Source organism: Typopeltis vanoorti, chromosome 7 (genome assembly GCF_054136105.1).
Source record: "Typopeltis vanoorti isolate ZY-2024b chromosome 7, IOZ_Tvanoo_1.0, whole genome shotgun sequence".
Taxonomy (NCBI): domain Eukaryota; kingdom Metazoa; phylum Arthropoda; class Arachnida; order Uropygi; family Thelyphonidae; genus Typopeltis; species Typopeltis vanoorti.
Window position 1 is genome coordinate 24,937,755 of NC_143555.1, and position 20,604 is coordinate 24,958,358.

At 33.4% G+C, this 20,604-nt stretch overlaps 1 protein-coding gene across 10 annotated transcripts in view; it reads left to right on the plus strand.

Moving 5' to 3' along the window:
• The window catches only part of LOC150104529 (lachesin-like), a 1,086,504-nt gene that overhangs the window by 531,734 nt on the left and 534,166 nt on the right, over nucleotides 1-20,604 (plus strand). The window lies entirely within an intron of this gene.

The window sequence follows — 20,604 nt, forward strand, 5'->3', positions numbered from 1 at the left end:
TATATAACACAATGCATTTAGCATATGTTTGAAAGAAAAAAAAATACTGTTTCGACCCCTTATATAATACCCCAGATCGGTTAAGGGAGTTTTCCGCCATTTTTATGGATTTCTGGATTTGACAGATTTAGTTATAGCGAATAACGGCATGGAGATTCATTTCCTTCGTTAAAGAATGCAATATAACTAAATATGACCAATGAACGAGCAACATTTTATCAGTATAATGTTCATTTAGCAAATAGTATTGCCTGTCAATGCGGTATGATAGTTAATTATCGCATTCAATTATAAATTATTTAAATTCTTTATAATAGTTTTTGTGAGTGTATTAATGGATAAAAATATACGGAGCTGAATTAAAAGTTAATGCAACAAAATGTAATTAAATTGTATTCCAACAGGTTACATATTGGTGTTTTATGTTAATGAAACAACTGAAGAACCTAAAAAAACGAGCCTTTTGCATATTTATTAAAATCAACTCTTGAACAACAGCAATGTTGCAAACTTCATAAAATTACAGAATACGCTTACTTATGTAACATTTGAAAAAAATATTTTTGCTAAAAACGAAAGGTGTGTGTATAAATAATTTTAAATGAAATATAACTTGTAATTTTAATGATACATTTTATAATTTTAATATAAGCAATTTTGCCTATTTCAATGTTTTTTTTGATAAAGGACACTCTAAGTGTATATTTAGTTTACTATTGCGTGATTTAATCTTGTATGCGCATACTCTTCATTCCGTTTGTAATAACTAACTTTGATTGGCTCTGATCATGATAAAATTCAAACAATAGAAAATGGAAACTAGACATTTCTTAATAACGAATAAACTATGCACATATTTTACATATGCTATAAATGTAAAATAGTGAGCAGATCGTGATTCTCCTTTCAGCAGAATTAAATATTTAATATTTCATAAATTCTTAAAGTAGTTATGCAATGAAAAAAAAAAAGTTCTGAAACATGTATGTAATTAACTCACTAAAATAAGATTTTCAGTACCATATAGTTCTAAAATAGAAAATCTCCTGTCTTACTTAATGAGTCTAAAATGGTCAGCGATGCATTAATAACTTTAACAATGCTCAATTTAAGTCTTTCTTTTGTAATGAAAAGTATTTTAAACCAAACTGCGCTCTTTTCTACCTGTTCTCAATTAATCTACGCAGCGTTGATGAGAGTACCATAGCCAAATCTCGATTGTAATTACTTCATTCGGTTAGCGTGGTTGATCTAAACAGAACACAAATATATTTAATTTGGAATTTTATGCTGGTGATTTTTCTTTGGTATTACTGATTACTTACACCTTTCTCTCTCTCTCTCACAGATGTGGCATCTTGTTTCGGTTTGGCGAAATTAAACTTTTATTGATTTTGATAACTGTTTAATAAGAATGAAGGACGTTTAGAGGACGGTACGCGTTTAAATGCCAGATTTTCTTTCATATTTGACACAGCACATCAGACGTCTATTTATAGTTAGAACTCCATCATAGAAAAATATAAAAATCCGTGTTGTGTGTGGAATATTAATAAATTATGATCGTCGTTGCATACCCTGGCTGTAATATCTTCATATACTTTCTTTTTTTTTCCATTGAGAATAAGCGTTTCATTTCTTCGCAGTAGATGAAAGAAAACCAGGCGTATTATATCAAAGTTGTTTCTTATTTTCTCCTAACTTGATAAAAGCAGAGCATTAATACAGCAAGTTGTTAAATCCCCAGTTCTTTGGACTTACCATGTTTACCAGTAGACTACTTTTTAAAGAATTTAAAAAAAAAGTTTGATCTTCAAAAATAAAGTATAAGCATTGTGATATCCGACTAAATCAGGCTTGCTTTCAGCAAAGGACTCAAAGATTACGTTACATAAATGCTTCCGTAAGCCTTCTGCTACTGAAGAGAAGTGTGTAGGTTTCCTCTTTTTATGAGACTACGCAATATTTTTCATGCGATCAAATATAGCTGATTTTCTGTATTTGTGGCTGTTCAGTTGAATAGTACTGAATAATCCTTGTTCAAGGAAATACTCTTATCCAAGCAGGCATTTGTCCATCCGGTGATGTATTTACAGTTGTTTCTTAACCCTGTGGGGGATAGGGAGTGGTGGATAGGTTTTTGACCAGTCAGATTTCGAGAAAGCGCTTTTTAGCAGTCATGTGGTATTGTTGACGACAGAAATGACGAACAATTGTTATCTGTGATTTCTTGCGTCGAAATCGAAGCAAAAGAGATTAAACTTCACCGTATCGTATGAATGCTCACTAAAGGTAATACGCAGAAACCAATATATTGTATACTACGCCAGTGTATTTTTTTATTTATTTTAAGGGAAATATAAAGTATAAAAGAATATCTGAGAAATTGTGGCTACTGAGGATATTTTAAAAGACCAAAGCATATTGGTCATAAAATATATTGTATACTACGCCAGTGTATTTTGTTATTTATTTTAAAGGAAATATAAAGTATAAAAGAATATCTGAGAAATTGTGGCTACTGAGGATATTTTAAAAGACCAAAGCAATATGAGGTGAAATTGAGTTAAGAAATGCTGTGCAAGAATTATGAGGTATTCATTCCCATGTTCGGGAATGAGGTATTCATTCCCGAACATGGGTATTAGAATGAAGTTGTAAAATACAAAATAATTTGTTTATTATAAGAGAGAAAGAAATAACCCCAAATATTCGACTTGGAAAACAAATTACCTTAAAAGTTTCATGTCAGGAAACAGATTAAATCTATATTAGTAACGTTAGGATTAGTCCTCAAACCAAACTAGATCAAAGTAATACTTTTCAATCGCTTACTATAACAATAACATTTATGCAATAAAATTAATAGACTTGTTTATGCATTGGGAATAAGAATATCTATCTGACTACAGATATATGAAACGCTATGTGAACCTTAAATCAGGAGTGGGGAATAGTAATAGTATCAGAAGATTTATTAGAATGTCATCAAATCGGTGCGTCATGGCATCATCACATGCAAGTAATCTTCGATACCTTTTTATCAGGAGACTACCCACGAGTTTTATAATATTCGGTGGTTGTCTTACTCGGTGATCAATAGATGATTAAGTTATAATTGTAGGAAGACAGTCCTGTTATTTGTTTATCCATTCAGTGGTTCAGAAGCAAGCATTTACTGGTATGGATTTAATGTTAGGCATATTAATTTAGTGAACGTAAATTCAATCCCACACAATTCTTACAAAAAGTATAACACATTGGATACATCTATAGAATACCGTGTGTATGCATCATTACAGAAATGAAATGGTGACGACTTCAGGTTGCTCCTCAGCTTCATTTGGGATCACAGTTCCACTGATCATAGCTCCTGGAACTAATGTCAATTGCTTGTTACAATGCCATTTCCGAAATTCCTGTCTATCTGTACTGTGGCCGTTCAGGAAATTTGGATCATGCTTCTATCCGCGAGGAAATGCCATCATTTCAAAACAGGTCAGTAGACCGACTTTGCATAACATTATAACAGTGTCTGATTTGACATTACGTCGCACACCTGGAGTGCATATTTATTTGATTAATCGCACTGAAATATAAGACTACTACAACGGTTTTGTTCAAGAGTTTAGATTCAAGATACTAAAGAACTTTACTTATACCAGGTGCACCTTTCACTGGAAGTTGATCATATCTTTGGAGAAGACCAAAATACCACGGTGACGTGCTGGAATGCTATTAAATTTTAAATAGTTATCCTTTATCTTCTTTCACAACTGCTAAGACCGACAGTTTTTTTTTTTTAAACTGCATGTATATCTTGAATATCTTTTCTGTAATATACAGTATTATAGCTGCCAATGTGCGTGCAGCAAATTATCTGATATTTATTATCACATTACTCGTGACTAAATTCTCTAAAATTATGCTGTGATATTCCTCGTTTTATATATATATATATATATATATATATATATATATATATCGGATTCAGATTCACAGATAGATTTTTCTGTGGGTGAATGGAATTACAGAATTCTTTTTCATTTTCTCTTTTTTTAATTTAGAATAAATAGTTGAATTAGAAAAATTAGAAGACATGTATGTTTTGATAATCATCAAATATTTTTTAATAAAATATTTTGGCAAATTATGAGAACGTCATTATCTTAATATCTGCAGTATTTTTCTGTTAAAATAAAACCAGTTCTTCTTATTGTCTTGTAGCAAGAGAACCAGGTCCCAGTATACTCTGACCAGGATTCATTCTTTAAATCTCTGAACTTGTATAAAGAGCTTGAAACTTGTAAAATCCGCATTTAGTATTAAAGCATCAATTGCTTGATAGGCAGTGAGTGTTACTGACTGGTTACTTTCTTTTAGTAGGAACTATTCCTGGCTTTGTGAGCTTCTCTTATTTCCCTGCCTGGTCTTTTCCACGTAACATATAATGATGTTTAAATAACTAAAAAAACATTCCTCTTTAAACCCAACTTATTTCTATCACATTTGTTCCTCATAACAAAAAAGCGTATTAGCAATATTTGGTAGATGGCAATCATTTTGTAGTGAAACACTTCAGAGAGTTATTGTCTGAATTTGGATGTCTTGTTTAAATGATTTTCAGATTCGAAAGGCGACTTTTTCTGCTTGTTCGAGGAGAATTCACTGAGTTCTTGCCTCTAATAATTTGTCGAACGCAAAGTCATTTAAATTTCTATTGCACATTAAATTGCCAACTATTTTTTTTATAAATTTATCTTTGAAAATGGCTCAAATGAAACTGTCAATACCGCAGTGTTTTGCTGTGGATGCTCTTCCGTTTACGTGAAGTACTTTCGTCACTCGTGAACAACTCTTAAATTGGTTGCCAACTTGAAAAACTTTTAGCCTAATGAAAATGAAATTTTCAGTAATGAAAATGGACCTGAAAGGTCAATTGATGAGACCAAATATTTGAATAGTATATGCGATTTCTTGATTGATGGTATTAAAATGTTACTTTCCTCCTGGCTATAATGATGTGATAGAATACTTAGGAAAACGAATTACAAAACAAACGGTCGAAAAAAACAAAGACCGATGAAACGTTTGCTCAGACCGTAACAAGCCACTTGGCTTATATTCGTGAAAAGAAGAAGATTCTCTACGTCCTTTTGGTGTCTGTTATCGTTTTCTTGTTATAAAATTTTGTTACTGAGAATCTGAACTTGACTCTGGATTTGGAAAGGTTAGAAGGATAGCCCCTTCGTCTTCTCGATGAGTAGTGTTATTGTTATTATAGTGAGAAGCTGAATGCAATGATGTTGTTGTTGCTTGAGATTTTGGAACATAGAACAGCCGAATATTTTCCCAAAATGACCAAGCGTTTTAAATTCTTTAAAGAGCATTGACTGTGCTCATTTAAATTCGTTTCTGTTGGAAGGACTGAATAACAATACGGTGTTAGTATATTCCAAGTTAATATCTCCAGAGTTGCCTTAGGCAAATTAAAGAACTATGAATCTTTGATACCCATTAATAACAATATTGAAAATATTTTTAAAGATAATTCAAACATCTTGCCATCTTTTCATAGTCAGATCGAGAGGTTATGAAACTTTTAGTGTTGGAAACGAATTAGTACTTTACTGTACTAAATTAGAAGTGCTTACAATTCTTCATGTTGTTGTCAAAAATTATACGTCATGAAACCAGAATAAACTTTGTTGTACGGAGATGTATAATGGTAATCAGTTGATTCCTTTCTTAAGGTCGATAATTTAATAGCACAATACTGCTTAATACAATTTTAAAGATCACATGCGAGAAAAGTATACTTGAATTTATACAACTGTATTGCATGTTAAAAACTTTGTTTTATAATGAACTATTTCTGAAAGAAATATTGACTGTTTAGTATAATACATACCAATTAACAGAAACGTTGCTTTTCAAATGAATCCAGCTTCCTTGCACAAGCATTTAAATACTGTATGTAGCATTAAGGCGGACTATAGCTATAAAAAGAAGTTTTTTCCCTCTAAAAAAAGCGAAAAAAAAGTAGCATGCCCAACAATTTGCTGTTTTGTATTTGTATCGAAATACTGTTTCGATGAAGTGCGGTGTCTTGTATACCATTCTAACGGCTCTGTCGAATCCCAGTCGAAATATCCAGACAGCTTGTTATTTCTTTGTTCCGTTTTCAGCGTTCGCATTGCTTATTTGCCTTAGAATTGCATCGTCCGAAGTTTGTGTCACGTTGCACAGCGACGTTTTATTCTTCTTCTCATTTGACTTTCCACAGCGGATGTCGTCAACAATCGAGCACTTGGAGCTGAATTACAATAAACTGGCGTACCTCCGAAATTAGCAGGGAATCGATAAGTTCGGCTGAAATTTCCAAGAGAGTATGCTTATCTTGCTGCATGAAGATTTTCCGGATGTTATGAAACCAGAAATCATAGTGCTTTCCCAGTTCTCGTAATGGTCTTTCCTTTTAATCATCGCAGTAAATAAATAAAAGAAGAAAATCGATGCTAGTATTGTATATGCTGATTTTTCTGGACGGTGCTCACGCGCATATAGTTTAAAGGAAGCAGTGCAATTTGATGTTATCAGCAACATTTGCTAATTATTTTACATATTAACTATCTGTTTAATAAGTAATTTCCGAGTTCCGTTACACGAGTTTAATAAATCTAATAATAAAAAGAATAATAGTGTCCGCACACAGCGCTAATATACCATAGGTTTTGTTGTTCTAACCATAATTAGACCTTAGATTGAATACAGAGCACAAGAATCCCACTCCATTTTTAAAAAAATAAAATAAAATTAGTCTAAAAGTGACTTTTGCAGAGACTGCAACGTTTTTTTCTTAAGTTTCTCTGAAAAACACATAAATGACTAAATGAACATTAAATGAAGGTACTTCACCAGCAAACCTGTTTGCTTAGAGTCGTATAAAGAAGTAAATCGATTATAATTTCCTTGACATAATTCGTTTAATTTATAACAAGCTGAAAAACTCAATAGCTAGCCCTAACCCAGAGTGTTTTAAATAAGTTCTTACGCGTTTTTGCTACTTCTACACAGGAAATATATATTTGCTTTAGTTCGCTGGCCTGTTTGGTTAACGTACTCGCTGATGACGTGGATGTTTGTGATTATCTTCAAGTGGAAAATGGATTTCGTCGCTCGCAGTGACACACTGCCGCTCTTATTGGAGGCCTGAAGTGGCTTGAGAAAGTTATTGATTTGGCCTCTAGAACAGGGTTTCCGGACTATGTAAAATTAAATTTTTAAAAAATGCAAATAATATGAAATTGGTAAAAAATCGAAAACAAATTCTTAGGTCCACCCATGGTGTAAGTATACTAGAGGTTTAATAATAACTTTTCATGGGTGGTAACCACATAGAAAAAAAAAAAAAAAAAAACTTCAACATTGGTGTCTCTTTTAGGGCTAGCTCCCACCGATAGTGAGCTTGTTTCCTGAGGGATAGAGCGGTTATGCCTCTGTAATAGGTTTTTGCTTATCACTGGGTGCAGCCACCGTCCTTATAATTTCACACTCAATTCATCACGTCAGGAGTGATGAATTGAGCAGTGATCCTTTCGAGTCACTCAGTGAGATTTAGTGATCTTGCAGATTATTCAGAATTTTTGGAGAGAAGTACCACACCGCACCTTAAAACTACCTCAAAGTCGAAACCGATCTGGATAGTGACCCTTCTCATAATACATGCAGTAAGGATCTGTGATACTGGCTTTGCATTATGATATAATAAGGCAATTAATGTGAAGTCAGTAGCCTCTGTATACAATTAGTCTAGTCCTGAAGATACTTCTCAAAACTTTGTTTGCACTTAGATAAAGGATTATACAAGAATATTCCTTGGCAACTTTAAATTAGATGAACATTAAAATAAGACAAGATATGCACCCCTCTAGCCAAATGCAAACAACCAAACCTTCTCTAGTGACTGGAATATTTTCTATCCTTGAGAGGCCCCTTTAGACAACAGATATTCGTTATGACTTCTTTCCTCCGCTTATTATTCGTAGAGATTTCCCATCGGCATATTACTAAAAGGGAATGCAGTAGGTTAATAAAAAAAAAAAAAGTTTCCTCCAGTTAAGTCACAGGCACTACTTGCATTAAATTCCGTGTTCTAAATGAAGCGTAGTTATTATTTTTTTAAAAAATACTAAATAAAATACCGGTCATTAATCATATTACTTGCTCTTCCGACGAGTTACTAATTACCTAGAATTTTCAAGTAAAAGAAATTCATCATAAATTAGAAAATCAGGCATCAAATAATAAACTATTTGGATGATTAATTGATCTTGGGAAATATTTAACCAGTACGAGTATTTCAAAGAATTACGATTAAATAAAAATGCATTTTCTGTGCATCCATCTATTCGTAGTAATTCTGAATACTCAGAAATTAAAAAAAATAATACAAATTCTGAGCTTTCAGCCCACATTTGTTAGTGAATCTATCGCATATTATTGCCATAGATGTGCTAAGGCTTAAATAAAGGCTAAGAAACTATTCTAGACTTAGATAAAACATTTAAAGTTTCAACCTACTTCAGGGTCTTAGTGGACAGATGATCTCCCAGCTGCCATAGAAAGTTGTCTCTTATAACCTAATGAGGAAAGGAAAGTTTCTTTGTAAAAGGTTTTTCAGTTCGATCGTGGCTCTGTATTCGCTACTGTTAGGTATCCTTCAGGCGAATGGGAATTCTAGATGAATAATAAAAATAAATAAAAAAATTTAATCGACGTATGAACTGGATGATATCCTTCTTTATTGAGCAAGGGAACGTTTTTCTTAAGTTGAGATCGGCTGGAAATTCCAGAAGGATTTCTAATACAGATAGAACTCCTTAACCACTCAGATCAACAAAACGATATTCTAGCTCGTCCAGGATTTATCTTACGTACGTGAATCTTGTATTCCGTTCAGGTATGTCTAGAGTATAGTGGATTCATGTTCATTTCACTTTGTGTGGAGATATCTCTTAAACAAGTTACATGAATCCTTAGCTATAATAGCAAGTAAAATGTGTGCGCTCAATTTATCCTTTGAAGTCATCACAATATGTAAAAAATCTCCTTTCCTGTTATTGAAGTGATACACTGAATTTCCAAAAGTAGTGACTGTCTCTTTACATATCACAAAAATAAAAATTGCTGCGATGCACTTCATTGGTTGGCTTTCTTCTTGTTTTCACAAGTGGGTTTAGCAATGATATATTGCTAGGAGAGAGAAGAAATCGTAACTGCTCTAGTGAATTAAATTTGCTTCTTATAGTAATGCTCATTTGGAAAAAAATCAGTTCCATTTCGTTTATTCAAAGTTTTATTTATTTCAGTTTATTCAAGCTCGTGATGTTTTTATTTTTCTGAATCGGATGCATATGTCACAGTCGTTTTACCTTTTGTAACAAATCGAATGCTCCATCAATTTATATACTACTAGCGCACTATAAAAGTTCTTTGCAGTTATATTATTATCACAAGAAATCCATCTTTATTATTAAATCGAAAGAAAATTTCTACTTTGGGCTAATGCGTAATACTTTTTATTGCTCTTCCGTGAAAGTTGATCTACTCAACTGACACCTAACATTATTCTATATGCTCTATCTAAACACACCAGTGACAGCTTGTTTAATGCCTATAACACAACTTCAAACCAATAAACTATCTTCTGTTCTTTCATTCCCACTGCATTTATTCTCTGGATCAGCTTTCTGCATTCAGTTCCTAAGGGATTGCAATTCGCAGCTTTTTTAAGAATGCTAATAGGTTTATTTCAAATTCTAAATTTGTTCTGCAACTTTCTTGGGTGTGATTACTAATAAAAAAAAAATATTAAATTAAACGAGATATTTTTCGTTTGTAGACAAGAATGAACAGCAGATCGAATCTATCCCCGCTTTTGAATTAATTTTCAAGGTGACTCATTGCTGTCAGAAGATTGACTTCATCTTAGCTCGCGTCCTGAGGCCAACTGATGGAAATTTATCTGGAGTTCTTTTAAAATTAAATTCCGAATCTCTTTCTTTCATCAACCTTAGGAGTAATTTCTTTTTCTCTGGACACAAAATGCTCAGAAAACTTATTTTAGCATGATTTGTCCTAATCTAATCATCCTCTCCAATTAATAATCTCAGTATTTTAAAATACATTTTTATTTGCATCTTACACACGAGCGGTTGCATACTGTTAAATCAGTACCACGGGATGGGCTAAAAGTCATACATTCCGAAAACTGCTCTAGAAATCAAACATGAGATATTCTCAAGCCTGATAGTAAAACTGTCTGCTACTTACAAGCATTTACAAATGTCCATGCTACACTGGGATCGAAACTAAGCCAATTGCTTGAGAATCTGAGACAAGCGACCAACCAGGCCATCGAATATGCGAACAATCGAGTTTATTTTTCAAGAATTGTATAACCGTAATTACAATATCATGCCTCTCAGTAAGATAGCATGTTAGGCAATATTAAGGAGAGATAATTGAGGTATGAGATTCATGTGATTATATGGGACATCAGAACAAGAAGTTGAAGACGTCATCAATTAGTTTTTGTTTATTTGAATTTTCTTCATGCTCTTGAGTGGAATATTCTTTTCCTTTTGCAATTGGAATTTATTGGAATCTCGCCATGGTGTGCGTGTGTGTGTGTGTGTGTGTGTGTGTATGTATATATATATATATCGTTTATGAATGCCTAATTAGGGAGAAAGAACTAGTGAATTTCATTGCAAACGTGAAGCCATCAATCTAATTAATATTAGGCATGAAAAATTACCATGGCCTCCGTAGAGCAAGGTTTCCAGGTTGACTCCTACACCACCCAAATTTTCTTGGGAAGGAAAACCCAAGAAAAAACGTGAAATTTACAAGTGTGATACTGAAACGAAGAAAAAAAAATGCCATGTATTCAGCGGTTTTCAGTAAAAAGTAGTTCATCAATTTTCACTTATATCACTGAGACATTGCAATGTTAAATTCGTTCCGGTAGGCAATTTGTGCCGCTTCTTCAGCCTTTTGCATTATCCAAGTAGTCCTTTGCTGAATTGGCGGAAACGAAATTCGGCTGAAAATAGTCCTGTCCTGATTAAATGCACAGGATATTGCGTTATTTTTCTCGTCGGCACTCGTCTGTGCAATCCCACTCAGAAAGAGATTGGTGGACTATTTGTTTCCTGGACACGTCATAAGGTCGATGTCACGTGGCGACACTCCATCTTGCTGAAAGTGAATGAGTGTGTCATTGTTCCAGTGTCATCAGCTCGCAAGAAAAGATGCCCTGAAGCGTATCTAGAGCAGCTAAAGTTATGTTGAAGAGGTAATTCCATAGCTATAAATTTAACTCATTTATGGGCATGCCGTTGATATAGCTCGGTTCGGAAATCAGAAATGAACCTACAGGTAAAGTTTATGGGCAAAGACATGTGCGTGTAATTGATTTCCAGAGGCTGGTGCGATGATTAAAATATTGAGCGCATTTCGAATTGCAATTGGGAAAGTGACACATTGAACAAAGGGGATGTCGGAAAGTTCTCCGGGGAGGCATTGTATTAACGCAATTTCCGTAAAGCGCTAGCCACATAGATAGCCAGCAGGAATTGTTTAACCAATGTACTAGAATCTAATTTTGTAACAAATTTACAAATTGCACTTGATCATATCATAATGTAGTTGTATTTTTAATGAATAGTTTCACTTGACGACCAAAAATAAATAGCGGCTTGTGTACAGTGGAGTGCCCCTCCTCTCAGTGATGGGTCCGTGTAAGCGTCACATAATAACAGTCCACACAGGGAAATTCCCGTATACATGCTCGATTACTTCACAACTGCTTAGTCGTCCTTCATAATGCAGTTATGATGACAGATGAGATCTGCACTCTTGCAAAAATCAGGGTTCGAATCTCGTCTAGGGTGAGAGGAACGATTTATAAAGCATTTTAATTGATAACAGGTTATCTCGTCTCCTTGGAATGATGAAGTAGAATTTTCTTCTCGTGAACTTTTTTTCACTCTGAAAGTTTTTATTTAACAAAATCCCATAAACAAAATAGAAAAGGAAAGTTGAAAACCATATGAATATGGTTATGAATAAAAATTAACGTAAGGTCGTACTAATTCATGGTGGACGCTAACAATAATGGTGGTTTCCTTATATTCATCTGCGAGTTCTTTTTGGGATTGAGCTCTAAAGAACTAAGGTTATCAGGCAGTGTGTTATGTCTGTTAATTGTAATGATGATTCTTTCAGTATGATGAAAAATTGCAGTTTCCAGCGCAAAAAACTCGACGCAGAATATTATTGATACATAGTGTACTGTTTTCGCAGAAGTCTAAAATTCCATACTGCTTCGAAGCATGCCAACAATATGCTGACCATAATTTTACAGCTATCATTAATTCAAAATGGGTGCAGTGCATGTTTCTGTCAATATTAAATAGCACGAAGCAAGAGAATCGGAAGTACTGATGGAATACAAATTATGCCCAGATCGGGTTTTATAATCATTCGTTAGCTCAATGAAACTTTAGTTGAGCTAGTTTTGTTTCCCCCCCTTTTTTTTCATGTTAGTATTAAAAAAAGGGGGGGAACATATACAGGCGAACATATACGTAAACATATACAGGGCACAAATTTAGCAAAATTAATGAAATTTGATGCGTTGAAAGGAAACAAGTGGTTGATTATACTAACCACTGAATTGACTAATGTTTGCTTAACGGAATATTTCCCTTTATAACGTTTTCACTGTTACAGTGTCCTTAAATGATTTGGTTTTAACCCTCTGATCATGAGTTTTTATATTAATTTATAAAAACGTATAATGATGATACAGTATCATTTAATCTTACAGTATTACCATGAATTCATTAATTTTGCTAAATTTGTGCCCTGTATATGTTTAAAAAAAAAACACAAAAATGAGGACACATTTTTGTGTGTCCTCATATGAGGCCCTTATGCATGAGAGGGTTAATTTAATATTCAGAACACTTTAAAATTTAAAGTAAGTGTTTTAGTATTTAAACCACTTACTCTATACTATCAATTTCATTTTATTTATTCAAAAATTCTTCGGCTCAGCAAACAACTCACATTAATACATTTTCTGCTGCCAAATGGGTTACAAAATGAGCTTATAAATTCTGATTCATATGTTGCTAACGTTTTCCAGTTAAACATGCAAATTCAACTTCTGTGTTTATGAATGTTATGCTTTTCTCCGCTATTTCACTTACAGTTAGATAATTTTCCCACTTTTCTTAATCAGAGGAATAATAAAAACATATATGAAAGAATTAAAGCCTTTTAATTTCTCCAAGCACAGCAGATGGCGCTCTTCAATCATATGTTTTGGAAATAGGTGGGAAGCCGGTTATTGTCATTCCTAAAGTTGTGCATTTTTGCTAAATAAGAGTAAGTGTTCCTAAATACTATTTATTGTCATTACTCGCGAGTATTTCTGTTCGATGTTTAAGACTTGTTGCGTTAAATAAACGAGTTTCTTCCGAGGGAGAGAAAAAAAATCCTGGTTAGATCTACCAAAGATAATTAAGTCTGGAATCATATGATTAAAAAAAGAAAAGACAATTCTCTAGTTGGTGTCCGAAACTGAACCTGTCTGCTTTCTAAAGCCTTAGATCAAGTAGTTACCACGAACTTGAAGAACGTAATCAAAGGAAGGTCGCTACACAGTGTGAATCTTTCGCCATCTAATATAATGCACATAACTATTGCAAGAGACAGTTGAATCGTATTCCACTGTTTGGATTATTTTTGCTGATCAAGAGCTTTGTTGAAAACTTCCTGGATAAGAGATGTCAGTTTGATGGAATATGAATGATTCCTGAGCACCTGTGAAAATTCCTGTCTGCATGTGGTTGTCTACTTTTGATTCTGAGTGATGATGGTGGCTGAATGGAACGACTGCAGAGGTCGAAAATTACTTCATCTAATTCGATTTTTCTATTTTTGTACGTTAACAAAAAAAAATCGATGGGTTGTATTTTAATTAATCACAACGGGTGGTATTATCATGCTGCTGCTAAGTGATAATTAATTTGACCCAAACTTCAAAATGCACAAATCGCAAGGTAGGGATAAAATAATTTATTTTGCAGGATTGAGTTTCCTTAAAATTTTCATCCTTTTGAAATGTGTAGAATTTTCTGCACTTTATTAAAATTAAGTGCAGAAAACTAATATTTAGCAAACAATTGCAAAAAATTACTTATTTTAAAGTAATCTACGTGTAAACAAAAGTTCCAAACTGCCACGTCATATTATGCAGATATCTCTTTGACGGAAAAGCAGTCGGTTTTGGCAGCAAGGCATTAAAATAATTAACACTGTCGTATCATTACTTTGCATTTACATATTATATTAATAACTCATTTAAAGTTTTTTATATATTGTTTAATTATCGTTCGTCCTTAGGAATTAAAGTGAAAATTAGACTGACGCTTCCGCGAACTTTATTAAGCTAGCATTTTGCACTGAGCCACCCAATCTCTCTCTCTCTCTCTCTCTCTCTCTTACACACAAACATACACACACAGATTTGCTTAACTTCTCACTCAGTGAGTTAATGAATTTTGATCTGTTGTTTTTTATTCTTTGGATTCATCTACCAGAAACAGATGAAAACGTGTCTTATTGTGCAACAGCTTTATTTCGTTTAACTATTAAAGTAAACAGAATTAAAAGCAATGAAATAGGAAGAGTCCGATGTGATCATTAAGAGATGCAGTTGCGTTTAATTTATTAGCGTGGTATGTTCTCCTAGTTCGGAGAGACTTCGAAGTGCTAATTAACTGTGATAACTATTAATTAATTAATCTCGCTGGAGTTTTCAGGAAATTAAAGTGAAATTAACTTTTTATTACCGTAACTTTGAAATTGAATGAAGTTTTTGTGGTACTGTGGTGCAGTCAGGAAAAATATTAGGTCATCGGAATGTCTGAATATGGATTAAGGTGAATGATGCAAGAATATTGCTTTGATTCCATTAGCACATTATTTAATTCACCGTTGAAAAATCTCTTAATTACTATTCTAGTTAGCTATATATTTTTCTTAAAAATATGCAATCACACACTTCTTGAACAGCACGCAACACTTTTTGTACTGGTGGAGTATTAAAGAATTTGAATGGAAAACTCTGGCATTCCGAGTTTATTAGTTAAAGAATAAACCGAAAAAAAAAACGAAGAGTTCTATAAGATACTGAGTTGTAAACAGTTTATTTCCTTTCAGTTTGTTGAGGTGTTTAAATGGAAGACTCATACTTTACGGCAAAAGTTTCCGACATAAATTTAAGTTAATATATGATACAAGCGCAATTGGAAACCACAATGGGTAAGTACTAGACATGATCATTCATGTAGATTCACATCAGACAGTTGCCGTGACAAAATTAAAATCCAAAAATGGACTAATGCCTGTAATAAATGAGACAAACAAAATATCCCCCATCATGGATTTAGGTGACTCCATTACCATCTTGACGCTTGAAACCCCAACAATCGGATTTTTTCCGATGAACTTGGCGCATGAATGAAAAAGCCTACCTGCTTTCGAAATGTAAAATCAAGATACGGCTGTTCTTTAAGTTAACGATTTCCGCACTTAATATCCAGTTTCCACCGACCAACTTTCATTGCTAAATGTACATTTCCTATTCCTATGATTCATTTTTGTTTTGTAAAAGAAATAAGCTTCGATATCATGCTGAACTCTGCTTAATATCATAAATGGACTAAGTCCGATAATAATATAACAAGATGGCTCATCCTATGCATTGTGGCAATTGAAGTGAGAAAATTAATCCATCACACCAGGTGTCCTGTCGTCGTTCCTTCCATATAATCCCGAGGGTTTTCCCGTGGGCAATGCTGCTGCTATTTAATGATAAAAAAAAAACCACACTATTACAGGGTTTCTTATGAGAAAGATCATTGCGACTACCAGAACAGACTCCTTTCAGAAGATGGTTGAACTAGATATGGAGATAATTTTGATCACTTGCTACTTGAAGATAAAACCTATGTCTTTTAAAAAATTGCAAATTCATTGAATTTATTATCTTATTTAAGAGAATAAGAAATTTATTATTTGCGTTCTTATTGCTGGCAACTATCCTATAATAAAAAATGAATATTTCGCAAGTCTAATTCATATCTACGTGTTTGTACTCCACACAAATATGCAACATACTCATTGACGTTTTATAGAGAATATTCAGGACGAATTGTAAATGTTTTGTTTCGATTGGATGGATTAATATACGAGTATGTGGTTTATATATATGTTTATATATATAGGAGGTACCAATTATATGAATAAATCTGTATTTATCGCAGTTTTTTTAATACCTCAAAGGCATTAAAAATAAGCAGTTCTTATCCACGCAATACAGAAAATATTCCTTAAGTTACAGAATTATATTCTGTTTATTGTGCGTGAAAAAAATTAATCTGTGTAGCTGTTCAGATTGATCCAAAAATCATTCAGTGGGGAAAGAACACGTGATAACACCATCTGCAGAAACCGCTTCCTAAAAGAAAGAAAGAAAAAAAAACAGTTAACCTGCAGATGATAGAGACTGCCGTAAGTATATACAGTACATATATGGAAAATCATCGGCGGTGCTGGTATTCGTCATTCTGATGAGCCAATTCAGTAAACCGTTAGAGAACCTTGCTGGTTTTTCTCTTAATCAACTGGAACGTTAACACACGCTAGACCTTAGTAATAATCCAAATTATTAACACTGGCATACAGGCAGAAGAAAGTCTGCGCGTGAAGTGTTCTCACAACTAAACCAGAATATACTTTTTGCCAAGTATAATTGATTTTTACAATTAATAGTCATTAATTAGCAATGATGTTTTTCATTCATCGTAGAAAGCATACAAGTGGCTTAAACAAATTTAAGTACAGATCATAAAATACATCAGTTACTGTAGAAATTCTCATTTGTTTTCATTTCTGCAATTTGATTTTTGAACCAAAGCTGTATATTCCTTTCAGCTGGTTTAAAAACAAATTTCCAACAACAAAAACTACAAATGAACCATGAGTTTAGAAAAAGTCATGTTCGAATCATTTCGCATTTATTGCAATGGACAACCTAATCGCAACTTTCAATGACCATTTAGTAGGCATTTTATTAAAGTATTTACATAGAATACGTTTGCTAAATCCCCGCCCTCCCATTTTTTGCTAAATGAGATCTGAAAACTCAGTTGATTTGCATTATGCACATAAAAATTAGGAAAATCTTACTTACGATGTGTTTTATAAATATTAAAAAAAAAAGTGTCCCTATAAAATACGAATATTTTAATAGAATTAGCAAACTTGAAAGTGAATCGATCGCATATATTATCATGAAGAGATGAAAGTTAATACTGTCTTTGATATCGCATTTAGAATATTTAAACTTTTTTTTGTATTTTTCTAAATTCCCTTACCATGTTAAATTACTGTTTATGTTCTTCAATGAATAAACACAATTCATTAGCGTATTAGTGAATTGATTACTTCTAATTCTAGGATTCCTTTCTAGTCTACCTAGTTTAAATATAAAAAGCATTCCGTCACATGACAAAATTATTGTGATTTGTTGTTTGATTAAATTTCTCTCTCTTATAACAACCGTTATAAACAAAGGCAAGCCATTCTTTATTTTCAAAGAAAACATTTGTTATATTTCTTTACAAGAAATATATTCAGCTCTGAAAAGATAATGCAGAAAATATTTTCAAGACAACTGTCTTGAAAATACAAGTTTTCAAGACAGTTGTCTCCAGAGTTTATTCGTAACATAACACTGCTGTAGAACATGCACTTTTCTATGGAAGTATGTTACAAACACTGAAGTAGATTCCACAAGTGAAGCGAGAAGGACCATCGAGTTACACGCCCTTTTACAGGATGATGCATTTTACATGCTACTTTAGTTCGTTCCATTTCCAGAGAACGCTAATACTGTGTTCTATAAAACTGTTAAATTTTCTTGTTTTTCTTTTAAAAATGGCACTTCCATTCCTCACATTTGAACTACTATTTAGCGGTTTTTTTAGAATGTTCCATGTTGGTTTCAACTTACTAAAATCCAAGTTCTAATCTGATTATCTTCTGTTTTTATAATATTTTTCTCTTGAGCTTTATTGAAGTTTTCTTCCATTTGCTGTTCGAAAAATATTCGATGCGCTTAATAATCAACACGCAACCTCCAATATCTGTTTAAATAGCTCGCATTTTTCTTTTTAATCGGCCTATTAGTTTTTCCCTAGTAGAGCATTAACTATGTAGACGAGGCATGAATACTAATTATTATTAAAATTTGCCAATGAAGCAAGCCGAAAAACTTTCAGAAACATTGTTTTAAGAGAATTTGATTCTTAATACGATTTTAAATTATTCATTCTTTTCTGAATAATAATGTGGAGTACACAGTTTGGCACTGGTGAATGCATGGCGATTATTACTTTGTGCAAAAAGTACTGTTGAACTAAAGCAATTATTCTTCGTAGGCTAAACCTAATTATCCAAAACTCTACTCAGCTCTATTTGTTTAAATAATGCGAAGGCGAAAATTATAATGGTTGTTATAAATTCATGAGAAGTGTGGTATTTGTTTAGTTGCAAAAAAAAAAAAAAAAAACTATGATTAGTGTGTTTCCGGGTAGCTGGCGAATTCTGCATTGTTTTTCTCACTCCGCACCAAGAAACTAGACGATTGTCCATACTAATTTCGTTATTTCTGCAGAGGATAATCCGTCTTACTCACTGACAAACTAAATACCAACTTTTCTTTAAATATCAAACACACATATGAGAGGTTATGTGACCAAAAGCATAACGGTGACATGCGTGGGCAAAGCGTGCAGATTTATCGACACTTCCAGACATCCGTCCTGTCAATCTTTCAATTTCATTCTATTATGCTAACTTCTGTACAACCAGTCTTAATTGGTTAGTTTATTAGTATGGTAGAAGTAAATGCCAATACAGGTTTTCTCAGTGCCTTGTCAAGCAGATACTGAATTAGTATCTAGATCTTTATTTTTTTTAATTAAACAGATTTGTACAATTTATAAAGTATCGAAAAAAAAAGTTCTTAATATTGTTTGGTAGTATGGGAACTGCTGCACTTCTTCCAAGAAACATATTAATCATTCTTGTGCATCTTGAGCTTTATCGCTGGCAACTTTCAAATCGTATACAAATGTCACAAATGATTTTATAGAAAGGTATAATAGACGATATCAAAGTAATTTAACCGTTCTATCATTCTGTTGATATTGCCGATGCATTTATGGAAAATTTCTTCATGAGGAGACGCCTTCGTAGCTCAGTCAGTTTAGACGATTCCCTTTGGTTGGAAAGATCCGAGTTCGAATCCTGTCTTTGAAGCAAAAAATCTTTTGACATTTCCATCCCAGTGCGAGTTAGCCAATGTTATACATGAGTGGCGTGTTTCATTCTCTGAAATAAGCAAATAAACCAGAATATCAAGCGCAATTAACAGACAATACACTTAGCTTCATAGCTGTAGTTGTTTCGGTCATAATGGAAAGTGGCGAGAGAACACGGGGGCATCCATGGAAGTTATGTTCGTTCACAGTCAAGTACGGGGTAAGAGCTAGTTTTTTCTCTCGGAGCAATGAGTGAGTGGAATAGCTGGGCTTTAGGGGTGTGAGTGCATCTAGTGTGAATGAATTTAGGGGGAGGGCATGACAGCTGGGTGATTTATAGCCTCCCTCAATGAGCTCTTGACTCCCTGGAAGCCTCAGATAATAATAAAAAAATAATGACCAACTCAACACTTAAAATTTTTATATATCTTACTAAAAAAACAGCTGACACATGATGCCTTGATAAATTCAGTACAAATATTTTCGATAAAAATATTCCCTGAAAATTTCATTTTATCTGACAATGAACTTAATTATTCCGCGTGCTTTTACATTTTTCTTTTTATACCATTGCTGTGTATCAATTGATGTAAATATTTTCCAAATACATATTTTCAACCTTGTTATTTCAGAAGCTAAATTCCAATTTTTGAAACTCTCGCCTAACTGTGCAGTTTTTCTTTGCTCTCTACCTTCGCTACTTATTTCTCTTCAAAAAGACACGGCATAACATTCCTGCCGTACCTTGATGAGCAAAATCCCTTAAACAAACACAACTTTTGGAGATATGAGAGTTGCCGGATCGATAGCTGTATTAGTGATTGCAGACACGGAGAAGAAAGATTGAAGATTTGAAAGCAGTTCTCTGAGAAGTAGAAAACTCAGTCACATAAAGTAATATAAGACGTGCTAACTTGCATTATGTGCTTCAGTATGTGAGCGTCACGTCTTCATTCTGCAGAGAGAAAACACAAGAAATGATGGATTTATTTCGGCTTGGTCGCTACACCATTCTTAGTATTATATGATATGGAATGTTCCATAGATTGGTATCTGTGCAAGTAGCTAATGGACAAAAGAGGATGAAAAACACTCCGGAGATAACTTTAAAAATTCTGAATAAAGCTGCGGTTAA